Source organism: Cupressus sempervirens, chromosome 3, assembly GCF_028749045.1.
Source record: "Cupressus sempervirens isolate cs-2001-9-10 chromosome 3, ASM2874904v1, whole genome shotgun sequence".
NCBI classification, from domain to species: domain Eukaryota; kingdom Viridiplantae; phylum Streptophyta; class Pinopsida; order Cupressales; family Cupressaceae; genus Cupressus; species Cupressus sempervirens.
Genome location: NC_143120.1, coordinates 1101273750 through 1101291072, shown reverse-complemented (window position 1 = coordinate 1101291072; position 17323 = coordinate 1101273750). Strand labels below are relative to the sequence as shown.

General features: G+C 32.2%; 1 long non-coding RNA gene across 1 annotated transcript; it reads left to right on the top strand.

Annotated features, from left to right (window-relative positions):
• The first annotated feature begins 202 nt into the window (after positions 1-202).
• On the top strand, positions 203-13832 carry LOC149570630 (uncharacterized). The gene is made up of 3 exons (XR_016362986.1): positions 203-6629; positions 6737-6821; positions 13453-13832. It is a non-coding gene; the product is annotated as an uncharacterized LOC149570630 (long non-coding RNA).
• The last annotated feature ends 3491 nt before the right edge of the window (positions 13833-17323 follow it).

Here is a 17323-nt window from a genome sequence, read left to right as displayed (position 1 = left end):
CTCTTGGCTCTTCTTTGTAATTGTTCAAATTAGATAGAAGCAAAATGTTATTTTATTTGTTCTGTCTTTAGTATATTGGAGTAAGTTTAATGGTGTTAATAATATAATTGTCACATATGGATAGTTAGGAAAAGGAAAGGAACTTGTGCTAGCCCTCGAGGAGAGCTTTGATGAGGAGGATTATGATGCTATTATCGCAGAATCTACTGAATCAGTAAGTAGTAATGAAATCTTTAATTAAAAAAATAAATAATAAGGATTTATTTTTTATATTCTTTTATGTCATTAACTAAAATATGGTCATGTTATTTTTATAATAATTTTGTGTAATCATGAGCCTTGTCACCTTGATCTGTGTATTTTAGGCGGTCCAGGTGATGCCCATGTTCTATCCTCCACTTGTGTTTTCCACTTAATATATAGGAATGAATGCTAGATGTTAACAGGGAATTTAGAGTTATGTTAAGGGGTTGGGGTAGTTGAGCTTCCACCTTCATATGCATGGCCTTGTTAAGTAGAGAATAGTAAATTATTCTGGAGATAAAGAAGCTCGGTACCCAATCATCTTCTCAAACTATGATTGTACCAAAAATCCTTCACATTCAAGAGCCCTATCAATGGTCAGACTCCATCTTAGGATCCAATACTCTCCACATATCACTTACCTTTGTAATCCTTTGATTTAACGACTTTGATCAACTTCTCAACTTATGACATGTATACCCTCTCCTTCTCCCAAAGGATTCTATTGAGCTCTGATACCACTTGATGAAGAGCAATATGGGGCTTACGAAGTTTTAATGACAAAATTCTCAAAAAAGTTTACTTTCCCACAAGTTTCCCAATACAACTTTTAGGGTTTTAGTGACCCAAATCAAGTGCATAATATTTCTAGTGGCATGTTATGAATAAAATGGTCTTGAATCCACCAAATCAACCCAAATAGTAAATCCACCAAGTCTCAAGTTCCTATTTCTAAGGCAAAACTAAATTACTTTTCCTATTTTGCCTAATAGCCTCGATTAGGCATCCAAAAAGTTTAATTAATTCTTTCCAAATTACTCTCAAAATACATTGTATATTAGAATATTCATTTGGCTTCTCTATGGTATGCTAAAATATCTCCCCTTGTTGTTTTGGACAGAACCCCTCAACTAGGTTGATGTACTAGTTTTTAAACCCAAAATAGGATGCATTTACAAAGGAACCCCTATGGATTCTCCTACCCAAACCTTGGCACTTTGGAAAAAGTTCTAAAATATCTCCAATTAGATGATTCTTTAATCAATTTGGTTCTATGAGCCTTCTATGCATAACCCCCAAATCAATCCTATGAAACCCTCAAAACTAGGTCATGTTCAATCCAGGCCTTTTACTCAAAATCCTTACAAAAAAAGGTCATTCCACCATCCATTCAATATATGCTAAGTCTTTCAAACATTTAAATATGACCTCCAATGGTTAGATTCTTTGTTGTTACTCCTTAGCCATGAATTAGTGTTCTTATCAAGTCACAAAATTGTGATCACCAACAAATGTTTCCTATCCTTCGCACGATATAATGTTAGCCAACTTCCCCAACCGATCCAAATTGATTTGAGCATATTAAGGATTGGTTTGAGCATATTAACAATGTATTTAAGGGCCTAAAATAACTTTCCCTCCAAAATCCTAGTAACCGTTAGAATTCAAAAATTTGAATTTCTAATTTCATGCTTTAATGGATTCAAATCTCATTCAAATTTATTCCTAATATTCTTAAAGGTAAATCTAACCTATCCAAGACCCTTACATCATGTTTTATTCCCATGTAACTATCACTTGTAACTATAATATACAAACACTACAAACCACAATGGTTTCTTCTAATTATGTGGTTCGCTTTGTAAGTTTATAATATTGAAGTTTAAAAAGTTATTTACATTTACATACATCTTTTTCAAGTTTGACATTTCTCTTTTGCCTGGCTCATAGTCCACCAATAATTTTTCAAAACCCATGTTGACCAATTGGAGATTGAGCCAAAAAATTGTAGGCATAATTGTGCCAAAAAAGCATAAAAATCATTGGTGCATGATCATAAATTTTTTGCACTCTTTTTGGCACAATATTTCTTGAATTTTATGATTTATAGTAAGAAAAAATCTCAAAATGACGTAGTACAAGGTAGGTGTGTCCCTAAAGGAGATGACCAAGCTCCCTACAAATACAACACAATAGAAGTACACAAGATTTAATTGCAATAAACACTTTATTATCAACCGATCTTCAATTACATCAATGCTCCACATACATTTCACTGATTCATAAGTCAACTCGCATGATAAAATATGCTATATGCCAAGCTATAAGACCTTATTGGTTACGACCAATGTATATTCCAGATTACAAACCAAAGTTCGCTATGCAAGCTTTTTCTAAGTATCTTCTTGAATTATACTACTTCAATACTACTTGAATGATACTTCCATTATGCCTCCTAAGACATTAGGACATTACATATATAGCCATCAGGACACACAAATCAGGGTTAAGTTCACAATCTCCAATAATAGGAAATGTGCATTACATTGTAGGATTGACACACAATAAATTAATGACCAAATACATAATACAAGAAATAACATTATGCGACCTTAGGTATAGGTCCACCTATTAATCAAATGCCTAGATCCAAGAGCACATAAGATGATTCTTAAATATAGAGCCACATTGAATTAAACACTAGGAATCACAAGAAGAGAAATAAAGGAAATCAACAATCGAGAAGATGAAGCATAAATTCTGCCAACTGTCACATAGGATTATGTACACTTAGGGTGATGATCCATGATATGTCCACAACATGTAGTCAAGCTAGCTAGATATAAAAGTAACAAACAAGAGTTTTCTAATATAAACTATCAGACAAGTAACTAAAAAATAGAAAATAACGAATATATTTTTGGGTGATGCAAGATTGCCAACAACACAAGGATGTTCTTGCATCAAAAACCCAAGGTGAAAAAAAAAATTCCATAAGGACTTACGAATGTCTAAAGGAATTCAGAACATAAATCACATGCTCCTTCTTAATCCACAAATCTTCTCCATCAATCAACAAATAAGTTTGTCCAAACTTACTACTATAGCCAATCGTATCATTAGAAATCTCAGATCTGTTAGATAAATGAGAGGCCAGCTGGTGCTGGTGGGGTGAATCAGTTATATCTAATTATCCTATAGAACTTTCAAATGCTTTATTTCGAATTCAAACTTCATAAACTTTCACTATTTAATAACTTGGTGATCACATTCAACTTCTCAAATCAAACTTATAATTATTTATCACCAAACTGGTATCTTATTGTTCTTTACATTTACCGAGTATTAGAGATTTCACTTAGTTTATACCAAGTTGCAATGGTAAACATTTAGCTTGAAAGTAAACTTGCAACACATAAGAAATCACACATTAGACACATATATTTTAACTTGGAAACCCTGTAAAGGGAAAAACCACCTAGGAACCAACAACCCAAATAATTTCACTCTTCTAAAGTGAGCTCTTCTAGGAGCCAACCTTGTTAAAGGTTACATGCATATTTTAGTGTAACCTAGTTAGAGGATTTTAACTAAAGATCATCTAGACCTTATTACTCCTTGACATTTCTAAGAAGTGGCTTCCTCAAAAGGACATACAAACATCACTAATTGATATTACCATATAGGATTTCAAAGACTTGCTAGATCCACTCAGTTAAGAGATTTTTCTGCTACAATGGTAAGAAAGTAATAGTGAATTGATCTGTTAGGTTGACAACTACCATGCTTGTTTAGATCTCTGCTCTACTCTGTCTCTTCCTTCTGATCCCCTTGTGGCTGATTCACACACTCACTCTTTCACTTTACACTTTCCTTTGCTTGATCTTTCTTCTTCTTCTCTTCTTAGTTCACCTTGATCTTCTTCTCTTTTCCAACTTCAATAACAATTCAACATCTGTCAACAAACAATCAACAACTTATCAACAACAAGAACTCACTTGTTCATCTCCTTAAATAGTATTATTTCAGCTTCCATATTTTGCTGCTTAATTACTATCATAGATCTCATATTCAATGAACTTAGAAAATTCAAAAAAAAAGAAATTCCTTGAACTTTGTGCTCATCTTTATCTTGGTTAATTCTTCTTCATCAGATCTTCATCACATTTTCCCAGTCATTGATCTCATAACAAACTTTGACTTTAGTCTTTGAACTTCTTGATCATTCTTTATTTTTATCATAAGTTAGCCTAAGATTCAATCCTTTCTTAACTTGTTCTTCCAACTCATACTCAATGATCATTACATCTTTACTCGGGTAATACATCACTCGGTTAACACTAGAATTACTCAGTTAATACCAAACTCTAACTTCTCTTTGTCATTTTCTTGATGACATTTGCAGTCACTCAGCAGATATTGTGTCCCTTCATTTGCGTTGCAGTTTTACTCGATGCAACTAGGATAATTTGGTGATTACATGAACAATCAAATCAACATTGTTTTGTCATAGTCCAACTCATTCAAGTGCCCATTGAATACCATACTTATCAATATTATAAATCAATACACTTTCTTCAAATCCTCTTCATTAATGAAATGATATGACACTACAAAAATATCATAATGCCTAATCAATTAAGGCTTTGACATCAATGACAACATAAAAACTATTATGACTCTTTTATGTACATTAACAACTTGATCTGTTGGGGATAACAATCTCCCCCTTGGCATTGATGTCAACACATAAATAAGATTCTACATTACAAAATATTACCCATAAGATAATCAAATGTATGCAAAGACAACAATACAATTTTTTAACTCTTTGACTTTATTCAGGTTCTCTGCAACAGATTGTACTCAGTGTATATCTCCAACAATTCTCCCCCTTTGGATATGTTTCTCTTTCTACTCAGTAGCATCTTCGTATTATCTCCCCTTTTGACAATTCTTCACTTCCTTTCATTCCACTCTCTTTGACAACAATCTTTCATAGTCAAGTTACTCATTTCTTTGAGTCACTGACTACCCCTTAGCATATTTAGTATATCACTCCTTGGCATGGAAAATGTGTCTATAATTTGTTTTTTAGAGTTCACATATTCAAGCCTTACTTGTTTCTCTAGTACTTGCTCCCTCAAGTAATGATACTTGATTAACATATGCATGGTTTTAGCATGCATCACTATATTCTTTAAATTATTTATTGCACTAGTGTTATCACAATAAATAGTAGTAGGCTTGGTTACCTCTTCTTGCATTCCTTCCAACATTTTTGCTTAATCCAGACAATATTAGAGCAATTAATTGCAACAGCAACATACTCAACTTTAACAATAGATTGTGAAATGCAGCTTTGTTTCTTGCTCAATCATGTTATTAGTCTTTCTCCTAAAAAGAAAGCTCCACCACTTTCACTCTTCCTATCATCAACATTACTAGCCCAATTTGCATCAGTGTAGACTTTAAGTGTAAAGTCGCCATCTTGTTCAAGTACACCAATCCAAAATCTTTATTCCCTTTAAGATATTTAAATATCCTTTTAACAAATAGTCATATTTTTTGCCTTTGAATTAGAAGAAAATCTTGCAACTATTCCAACTATGTGTGCTAAAAAGGGAAATCATTAACTGATAAGATGAAACATAACTTCTGCCAATTGTCACATAGGATTATGCACACTTAGGGTAAAAATCTAAGATATGTCCACAACTTAAAGACAAGCTTGTAGAATCTGGAAATATTAAACAAGATTTTTCTAATACAAACTGCTAGACAAATAACTTAAAAACTAGCAACAACAAATATATTTTTGGGGTGATGCAAGATGACCAACAACCCAAGGATGTTCTTGCATCACAAACTAATCAAGTAGCTGATCCAAAATCGATAGTAATTGGTTGAGGTATGTTTTAATACCTTATTTCACATGTTATTGAATGTTATGTATTTATGTGCTATTGTTGATAAATCTTAAAGAAAGAAAGAATGTTAAATGTTAGCTTTGGATATTATGAGACTACTTTATGCATGTTCATAATTTGTTTTACTTCATGTTATAATGAATGAATGTTATATTTTATGGGGGATGAGGCGATTTGAGCGTCCCTGTTCACGTGGTTGGCCTTGTTAAGTAGAGAATAGTTGTGCAGTGTTTATACATTCTCCTTCTTGTATTAGTTTCGACAATGATTATTGCATATACATCCTTTTTCTTTCTAATCTCACATGTATACATTCTATTGCATGATTTTCCTCCAATGTTTGATTTTCAATTTGGCCTCAAGCCAATATGTGCAATTTTGTACACGAGAGCTTGTTTTAGCTTACAATGAGATTAAACATTGTTGTTACACTCTGGCCATATGGATTTTGGGAGGAAGAGTACAAGGTTCTACATCAACTGTTTATTGATTCTATTTACATCAATATAGTACTTGTAGAAGAAGAAGAACATCATTTGAGAATGTTCCATTTTAAAAAGGGTTATGTAATCTTGATTGATAGGGTGAAAGATTAATTTGATCTTGATTTTGTCTAACTTTTTACCCACTCTTCATTTTGACATCTCCTTTTCCATGGAACCTTATCAGTCTAAGGTATGTTTCTCTCATTTTTGATATTTTACATTTTATTATTATGTATTTTAGACTTTCTTGGTTTATCATTTAATGAAATTGATCTTTTTGATGGATGACTATCACAGAGCAGTGATTTTTTTGGCTTCAACATTTGCACTATCCTAGTCAATCAATTGTTTGCATCTGTTGTTTGTGCTCCTAGAATCAAAGGTATGCAATTTTATCACTTGAAACTATAACTTGCAAATACTGCAAATAAGCAATTTCTACAATAGTTTCTTCTAATTCTCTAGTTCTTTTATACTATGAAATGAGTAGTCTAGTTACTCAAAAATTCAACCAATGATATTGTAATTTTTATAATTAGCTTACATATCCATCTATAAGTCTTATGAAATATTGTTGTTTTTATAAAATCAGCTTGCATATGTTGCTTTGTAACTTGACATAGTGTTGGAAATGAAATAGACGTATAGCATGATATAATAAATTAGAAAGTTAAATAGAAAGAAACTATTTCAAGAATATCACTTTAACATTATGTTTATGTTAGAAACCTATCATGGTTGAAAGCTTCCACAAATTCAAACTCTAAAATGGCTTGTTACAGGGCAAGCAGGTTTAAAAATCTACCAGTGAAAAGATATAATGAAGTAAAATATGAATGCTTCCCCATGACAATTGTATTTACATCAAACACTCCCCTTGGTATCTTTTTGTCTATTTAAGGGGCACCTGGTCAGATCAAGGATATGAATCCCCAGATGTTGGAGTGATAGGCATGCACATGGAAATCTAAGACCTTAGGACTGAGCCCTCAACCTAAAAAAAAGTTCGATATCAAAATGTAGTTTTGATATAGAGGGAATGTAGTCCAAACCCCCCCACCCAACCACACACATGAGGGCCCTAGCCCCTAGGTTCAAATTTCCCTTTCACTTAGGGAAGACCTTAAAAAAATATGATTATGAGCTTTGATGAGTTGTTAAAACTTGAAAGTATTTTAATTTTTAATTTTTTTTACACATGTCAGCTATATTTTAGTTCGACTCTACAAGATAAAAACATAAAACTTCTTTATGTGAGGTCAAATACCAACTAGATTAAAACACATTAGCTATTTAACTCCAAGTATAAACTAAAAAAAATGGTTTTAACGTATATCCAAATGTATACATATAATGAAAATTAAAACAAATACAACTATTTTCATTTTCTCTTACGCATTTGTATTGAAAAATTAAATATTAATATTTTATTTTATTTTAATAAATAGTCTCCATCATCTACTAAATTTAAGAACATTGGTATCTCCTGGAAAAAAATTTACATGCTTCAAATTCAATATTATTTCATCAAGATAAATTAAAAACACATGCTTCTTTTTAAATAAATGAAAGCAATAGGTGGCTCCCATAGTAACTATATATAAGATAATGATCTTATATTAAGTTTACAATCCCATGTTGATGAAATTGTTGCATGCTTTGACCTTTGACCTGAACAATGTTTATATTAAGACAATGTTTGAATATTGAAATTTAAAATAGTAGTTAAAGTTAGAAGGGATAAAGGTTGTGCTAAACATATGAGGCTAAATCTTGTTTCTTAAATTGAGAGATTCAAATCCAATAAAGGACTCAAATGCTCATATATGTGTGGATAAGAATATGTAGAAAGGAAAAAAGTATATTATAATAGGCTTGATGTATTTGAAATATTCCCAAAATATCAATCTTACAAGTTTTGCATTGAATCTTCTATGAAGAGGAACCAAAAATATATTTGACCAAAGATATTTTATCTTATATTTTTTTATTGCAACACCTTTCTCTAAACTGTAATTGTAAGGGTAACTTGACGAAAAGGTAATAATCTTCTCCTATATTCATCTTCTAAGAATTAAGATTTGTATGATTGGATGCAACTTAATTGCAAAAAAGAAAAATCTGGATAGAGAAATGAGATCAACCTCCAAATTATGATATCTCAGTATGAAAGAATCTAAAATAAATAATAAATAAACTATGCATAGTGCAACCGTGAGCATTGATGATTTTACATTATAAATGTGTAGTATTGACTAAACTAAAATTCCTCAACTAAAAAAAAATGTTGTAAACCCATCTTCCCTAAATAACTGATCACTTTAGTTCCTCCTAAACGTATGCATGACAACAAATAACACATAAAAAATTAAAAAACCATATTGTGAATGTTGCTTTATTGATGGTATCTACAATGGCAATGGACTTTTGTTTGGAAAACATGGAACCATTAAATGTTTAATGATTTATCTAAAATAGAGGTTCACATTCACCTTCTGTGAAACAAAGGAAATACCTTCCGGTTTCATATTGATTCCACCACAAGCACACACATTAGAGAGAAGTTGATCAACACTTCTTGATTATTTTTTACAGTTCTAATTAGCATCTTCAAAATGAAAGTATAAAATATTGGAACAAAAATACCTCTCAATTGATCCAAAGCATGTTATATGAAGAAATGAATTACCACCTATTATTTGTTCTACAAAAAAAATAGAATTAACAAACATCAATAATTCCATCTTTACAAGTTTTTAATAATAATTTTACATGGATTATATTTTCTCTATGAATCTTGTTTAGAATGTTTTTTTATCATTCAAAATAAAAAATTTGATTTATTCTCAATTAGTTTTCAAGGAGATTATGTAGGGACTTCTACACTAGTAGATTTTTACAGAGCGAATTAATCCTGAAACTTTATATGTTCTATGTTCTAAATTATATTTTTTATTTATAAGCGCTTGAGAGGAAAATATAATAGTCATAACTTTATCATAATAACAAAATGGAGAGGTAAAAGAAAGCTATCTCAAAAATAAGCTGGTTTCTGCCATAAACAATGCAAATACTACTAATCTTCTCCACCCATAGATGGGGGAGACAGCTATAAATGATTGCATGGTATAGTTTGTAAAAAAATTGGTTACTCAATTTTAATCCAAGGTGTACCTAGAAGGTAAAGAACAAAAATTAGTATGATGTTATCAACAAAATATGTGTCAATAATCAACACTTTTTCATGGACAATTTGTTCTTCGAAATCTTTAGGTTAACATTTCTAGTTCTATAGAAATAAAATGGACATATCTATAGAATCGGGCTTGGAACTCTCTTAAACAATATTCATATGGTCCATCATCATAAAGAGAATGTATTTGGAATTGTGGGTTCATGATGAAGAAATGCTAGATGAACTCCCAAAAGTACTTCTGGGTATTGAGTTGTTGGTGTTACCAGTGACACGTGCTACAAGTGCACATCAAATGTTAGTGAGATGACAACCATATTAAATAGTTGAAGTGCAAAAAATTACCTATTTTCATGATAGTAGATTTGATTACACCAGGACTCCATGTGGGAACAACTTTGATTAGTGCAACTACTATGCCCACATGAATGCAAGTCATTGACATTCCAAATATTTTGTTGAAATTTAGTGGTGTCACTTACCTAGTGTTGTAACATTTAGTTAAATTGAAGCAAATTTAGAATTGATGGAGAAAGTTAGTTGAGAAGAGTTTTTTGTATGATCAATTTGCAATACTAATGTTTTTAGATTTGATTGATTCCATTAGTATTTAGATTTGGTCGATTCTAAAGCTATATTTGAACAAAAAAATCACAAAAGTTTACAATGGAAAATACTCTGATATATTTGAGGGCCATTTTTCTCTTTATCTTGATTTTATTGATTCATCACAGAGGCTTGAGGTTTCTGCCTTGCATGGGAGAGATTTGGATTTCCCTAGATGAGTGAGTTGTTGAGGATAGTGGACAAAATTTGTTGCTTTGAATAACCTTAAGATAAATTCTGCAAAGTCTTTCATATTTTAGTTCAAAATTTGTAACAAGTTTGGCACTACATAGAGTCCTCACGTAGCACCTATCCCTATCTTACTGTGCATATGTGAAATGTGGAATAATAGATAAGGTGCATATGGTATTATTGACACAAAAGTTCACACCCTTGCTTGAGGCATGACCTCAAGCGACCTTGTGTAACATTGAAACGACCACCAAGTGTGGGACTTGTGCTTTGAGGTCAAATCTCCAGAGAAGGTCAACTTCCTTACAATCAGGATGCACCTAAACTATAGCTTTTTAGGAAATGGGAGAAGGAAATGCTGAAAATTATATTGCTAAAAGGGAAAGGTGATGCACCAGATTGAAATGTGGTTACAACTCTTCCCACAACTGCACAAAACATCAATAAAACTCTCCAATACACATATCTCGACTCTAATCTACCTTTAAAGAACTCACATGTAGGTTGAAAAATAATTGGGTGTTGAAGGGAAGGAGAAACTTCACAACACAGCACTTCACTAGTAAATTAAGCGCAACATGCAAACCTTGGTAACTAGAAAAGAAACATTCCCTACAAGGCATCAAGTATGCACCAATAATGAATGACAAGAAGAGGTAAGAAGTAAAGCCATTTCATCAATGGAAGGAAAAAGTTGTAGAGCACAATGTTGCTGCAAAATACAAGTAGAGAAGAACCCAGAGAACATATTTACAACTGTCTTTTAAAGAGTTTAGGCATAACTCGAATCTAACCCTGGAGTTCAAACCTTGAACAAGTGGAGTTGAGTTGTAGAGGAGAGCCATAACTGAGAATCATAAAGAAATCTGATCGTGAAGTGTAATCTATTGTTGGAAGTGATAGGAAGAGAAAAAATTGAGTGTGCCTAGCTGTAAGAGATCAAATCACCAAAAAATTGATCATATCATGCATTAAAGAGGCATGGAGTGTAATGGTGTCATGCAAACAAAGCCCAAGAAGTCATTCCTCAATAAAGAATAAACCCTAGCAGTGTGCCATGGCTGCAAGAAGTCACAGGGATGGATAACATGATGTGTTATCCATCTGCAAATTATAGAGTTGGGGGGATTTAATTTCCCTAAAAATAAATGTTGGTCATTAATGTAGACCATCCCTTTGAAATTGATAACCTAGATGGCAAGAGAATCTCCCCAATAAGAGATTAAATCACCACCGTCGATGCAGATCTTCCCCTTGAGATGAATGGCCTAGATGCAATGAGGATACCTCTAAGATGCACCAGATCCAACTGTTGTCATGCAATTCCAAGTTTCAGAACCTCACAAAGACTCTACAATATGAAAAAACGGAAGAATAGAGATGCGTGGTAATATCTCACACTTTTAGGAGGATGGGAAGATAGCACGCAAAAACACAGGTCGCTGATCTGGTGATCTCAACAAAGAAGGAAGCGGATAGCACAAAAGGTGGGACCCTTCGCCACATGGTGCAATTCCAGACTTTGGAGCCTCACAGAGACTTTTTTGTATGAAGAAATGTCTAATGGAGACACGTGATAGCAGCTTGAGCTAATAGTCCATGAAAATACAAGAGTTGTCGATATGATTTATTGTTTGATAAAACAAACGACAACCTTTTAATATTTTGTTGAATCTCTATTGTTGATCTTCACATGTGTATATTTGGTTAACTTAAACACTGGAGATGGGACATGACCACCCGAAGATACATGGCACGATTTTGAGTTCCAGAGCATTGAAGAAGCACTACGACATAAAGAAATGGTAGAAATCAAATGCATGTCAGCATCTAGCATTTTCATAAAAATGGGCAAATGTATCACGAAAACATGAGTTGTTGGATTTGCAAGCCAGTCAGCTAGGGAGAAGGGTTGGGAAAACATGAAATGTTATCCGCCAAAAATGTGTGCTATCCCACAATAAAGAAAATAACCCATTGAAGATCTCCTAGATCAATTATCAATGATGGACTGAATGGGGAGCAAACATGGACATTAGGTATGTCTACCATCTTGCAAAGTGTTATTGGGAAGCCAACAACATACACGTCATGGTGAAATTTCTAGATAAATGTTTTTGACATTGACACTCTATTGTCCTATAAAATTGCCACATCATTACTACAATATTATTTTTTGTGATATTTCTCACACAAAAAATAGAAAATACTACTAGGAAAAATAACAATATCCAATAGAAAAAAAGAAATTTACATTTCTAAAGTGCATTTATTTCTAGAATTTCTCAACACCATAGTTTATGGCATGACTTTTTTATCTTGTAGAATTCCCAAGAAAGAAATTAATGCTAAAAGAGCAACCAAAAACATTAGTCTCCTAGATTAAGAACAAGGACTAATGATGAGGGTATATTCTATCAAAACCTACTAAAAATCATTATAATAACACTAAAATACCAATTTCTACAATACACACTTCTCATCCATTCAACAACTAGGACTGAGCAAGTTTGGTTTTCCAATTTCCTTTTAAATTAATTGTTAGAAAGTGAAGTCATATTAAACATGTCTACAAGGTTTCCCTAGATCTTTATTTTGAGTAAAATTGAAACTCTATTTTAAATTCTAGTTGAGTTTTTTAAATTTTTGTTTTGAAGTTTCCCACCCAACTTTATTGAATAGAAATTCAGTTTGATGGATGCATAATTTGTTTGTAACAAGATTTAGTCAATAAAATTGTGGTTTGATCCTATTTACTTAGGATAATAAAAAAAATTATAAGTCAGACAAATTGTCATTTGGTCTTGGCTTCATATCTCATACGAAAGACCATTGAAAATTCAATGAAATTTAACTCATTTTCCCTATTACAAAATTACTGTGCAATCATTGTCTCTCCGTAGTTTCCATATTGGTTTTATTGGACAATTACATTTCTAATATCTTAATTATATATTTTTATTTAATATTTAATTATTACTTTTAGATTTGATTGTGTGAGCATTTTTAATCAATATTTTAGATCACACCATGATCCACCATCAAGTTGATGAGAGAAAGTATAAAGAAGAATTGAGATAAGTTGCAGAAAAGTGGGGGATATTGTAGGTAGGAGAAAGAGGTCAAAAGGAATGATGAAGAATGCAAGTTGGAAGTATTGAAGATTTAAAATAGTGGACAATCAAGGATCCTTAGCATGATGTTTGCAAAGTTCTTTGTTGACCTTGTTAGTGCTTACATGTTGTGCTTATTGGAGAAAATTTGCTCCAAACTTTTGGGGAAACTTTAGAGTTAATGTATTAAGTAGATGTTTTGTGAGATATGAGAATTATATTTTTAGACAAGGACCATGTGAAGCACAATTATTTACTATAAGAAAGATATTACTCTTGAAGAAAGCAAGTTCGATCTAATCCTTTTGACTATTTATCAACATAGGTATTAGTTTCTTTTCATTAAAAGACTAAGTTCTATGATGCATTAGAGAACGACAACACACTAAAATAGGTGCTAAATAAGTATAAATTTTACACATTAGCAAGGTGCTTACAATTTAGAATGTTACATGAATTTTGGTGCTAGATATTTTGGTCCATATGATAAATTATTAATATTTCATGCATTGAAATATTTTTAATTCTATTGATATTCCTAATATATATCTGTCTTCAACTGATAAAATCATCACAATAGGTTGCTTTTTCACATATGTGATACTACACCTAGTCAAAGACAAAACACATATCTTGAACCATTCTTTCTATCATTTGTATTACCTAAAAATTTATTTGTAGAATAAATAATTGTTGGTGCAAATAATAGTAGGCCTTATTCATATTACATAGGGTACTTAGGTCCTAGAGAGTCTTTATAGAAGTCTTTGTTGTCACATGATCTTACCTAAATAGTCATTTGATATTTGTTAAGTTAGTTGTCTCATAACATGGAATTAAGATACATGTCATAATCTTGTCTAATCCAATCTCTCAACTTTGCTTTTACAAGAAATTAATCCTATGTAGATTTAATATCGAGTCAATTTAATTTGTATCCATAATCAAGAAAACTCTATAATTCATTCTCTCTTTTAGAGAATATTTTTTTTATTTTGGACATAATCTTGAGGTGCATGAAGTTCACAATCAACTCCTACACCAAATATTTCAAAATGATTAGTTATTCTAAATATCATGTTTTTTCTCACTAGTAAATATCTCAATATTCTCTTTCCAAATTTCAAGATTGAATATTTTATGATGATTTTGTGATTCTTGAAATAAGATGAATACCATACACTATATATAACTTGTCATTGTGTGTACACCAAAAATTTAATGAGCCTTTTAAAGATTGTTAGATTAGAATAGATCCCTTATCTTCGTTGTTGAGTTTGGTTTGTCATGTTGAAAAGTCGTATTACTTAGCCTTAATTCACACTATTATTAAGTCCCCTTAGAGAGAAATATCGCCGTTATTTAACATAATGTAGACTCATCACATGTCTTGTAGCAGTTGTTGCTAGATTAGCAGTTGTTGCTAGATTCCTACACGAATTTCATATCTAGAGGGGAAATCAAACTTTTAGATCTACTTTCTCATCTCCTTATCCTTGTCAATATATGTGATTTTTTTGATATATTTCTTATAACACGCATGCATATAAAATATAAATTTGTTATTCATAAAATGCAATTTGATTTTTCAAGCTAATCTTGACAACTCTAATGTGGCATCAAATCTATCTTTCAAGACCCTTCTCTTTCTTTCCTGAAATTCTCTAAAAAAATTGTGGGTTATTCTCTAAATAAATTGTGGGTTTATAGTCATTTACTTTTAAAAAGTACACTCTAATACCATTAAAGTATATTAATTATTTATTACTTTATAGGCAACCCCACTGAGGTTTAGGTCGTAAATCATCTGTTAGGATTAAACCATAGACATAAATAACAATTACATGAAAATATAACCAATAATAGAAAATAATAGGTCACACAGAACACAACACAAGACACCAAGATTTAACGTGGTTCACCCAATCCCTAGGCTACATCCACCAAACAACAAGTCTAATATTATTAAGATCTAGTGATTACAACCTGATTACAATCCGTAATCCCTTACAGCTCAATACCGCCGCAAGAACCAATTTTCACATCACTCACTATGAAAACACCTAACCCTAAGCCCTTTTTTTCAAGTGATTTTATGCTGCTTTACGGTTACAACATGTCAGCCATATGTTGGCCATACATCGACCACAACATCGATCACGACCCAAATTTTTTTTTCTTTATGAAGTATGTACAATACTTCCTTGACTAGTCACCACAAACTAAAAATCTCCCACTTGGGGACTGATTAGACTCCACACTAGATAACAATCTCCCACTTGGAGATTGATCCTGTAGCTGTGTTGCTACTCCATGAGGCTCCCACTGGATCAAACCACCCTGGACTCTGCTATTCTTTTATTCATGTTCAGTCTAGAAGACCAACCAAAGTTGAAGAGGAAGTTAGCTTTTCTCTTGTCACTATCTTTGTAAACATATATGTTGGATTGTCATCTGCATGTATCTTATCCAGCTTTAATCATCTATGTTAGACCTAGCTACAAGCATATCATCAACATATAAACATAAAATAATGTAGTTGTCATCATCCAACTCCTTAAAATAAACGCAATAATTTGAATGACACCTACTATATTCATGCTCATGCATAAAACTGTCAAATTATAGAACCATTATTGAGGTGCCTGCTTCAAGCCATATAAGCTTTTCTTCAATCTGCACACTAAGTTCTCTTTACTTTTGACCTCAAATCCATGTGGCTACGCTATATATATCTCTTCATCCAAATCACCATGAAGGAAGGCTATTTTAACATCAAGCTACTCTAAATGCAAATTTTTAGTAGCCACAATGCCTAAAACATTGTGAATAGAAGTAATTTTAACAACAGGAGAAAATGTCTCATCAAAATCAATGCCCTATTTCTGTGCAAATCATTTTACAACTAACCTAATTTTAAATCTTTTTTTACCTCCATCTTCTTCTTTTGACCAGTAAACCCACTTATTCTGTAAGGCCCTTTTACCTACAGACAATTTGCATAAATCCCAAGTCTTATTTTTTAGCAAAGAGTCCATTTTGTCTTTCATGGCAGACTCCCACTGAATCTTAGTATCCACCTACACAATTTCATCATAACATTCAGGTTCACTAGCATCTATTAGTAAATCAGAATACAAAGAGGGAGAAAATATTTCTGGAGGTCCAATTTGCCTTGTTGACCATCTAAAATTCACTGGTATGTGTGGTAGTTGTTGCGGTTGTTGCACATCATGAGGAATGGCTAGAACATCATCTTTTGGAGTATCATCCAGTATAACATAATCATCTTCTTTCTTCTCATGTTGCTGCAACAAATCTTTGTACAACACTTTCTCATTGAATATGACATCCCCACTTCTTACAATTTTATGATTTTCAAAAATTCCAAAGCCTATAACCAAATTCATTAATGTCATACCCAACAAATACACATTTTTTTGACTTAGCTTCTAGCTTGGTTCTATTTCAGAATCTATATGAGAAAATGCTTCACAATCAAACGTTTTGAGAAAAGAATAACTCACCTTCTTACCAGTCCATGCTTCCTTTGGAATACTACAACCCAAAGAAGTAGAGGGACCTCTATTAATCAAATATACAACAGTATTGATAGCCTCCACCCACGTGTCCCAACATGTAACCTCATGTTTTTTGTATGCTCCATTATAGTCTTGTTCATGCATTCAACCACTCCATTTTCTCGTGGAGTCCTTGGAATAGTTTTTTATCTACCAATACCATTAGTGGAGCAATAATGTTCAAATTCATGATTGCAAT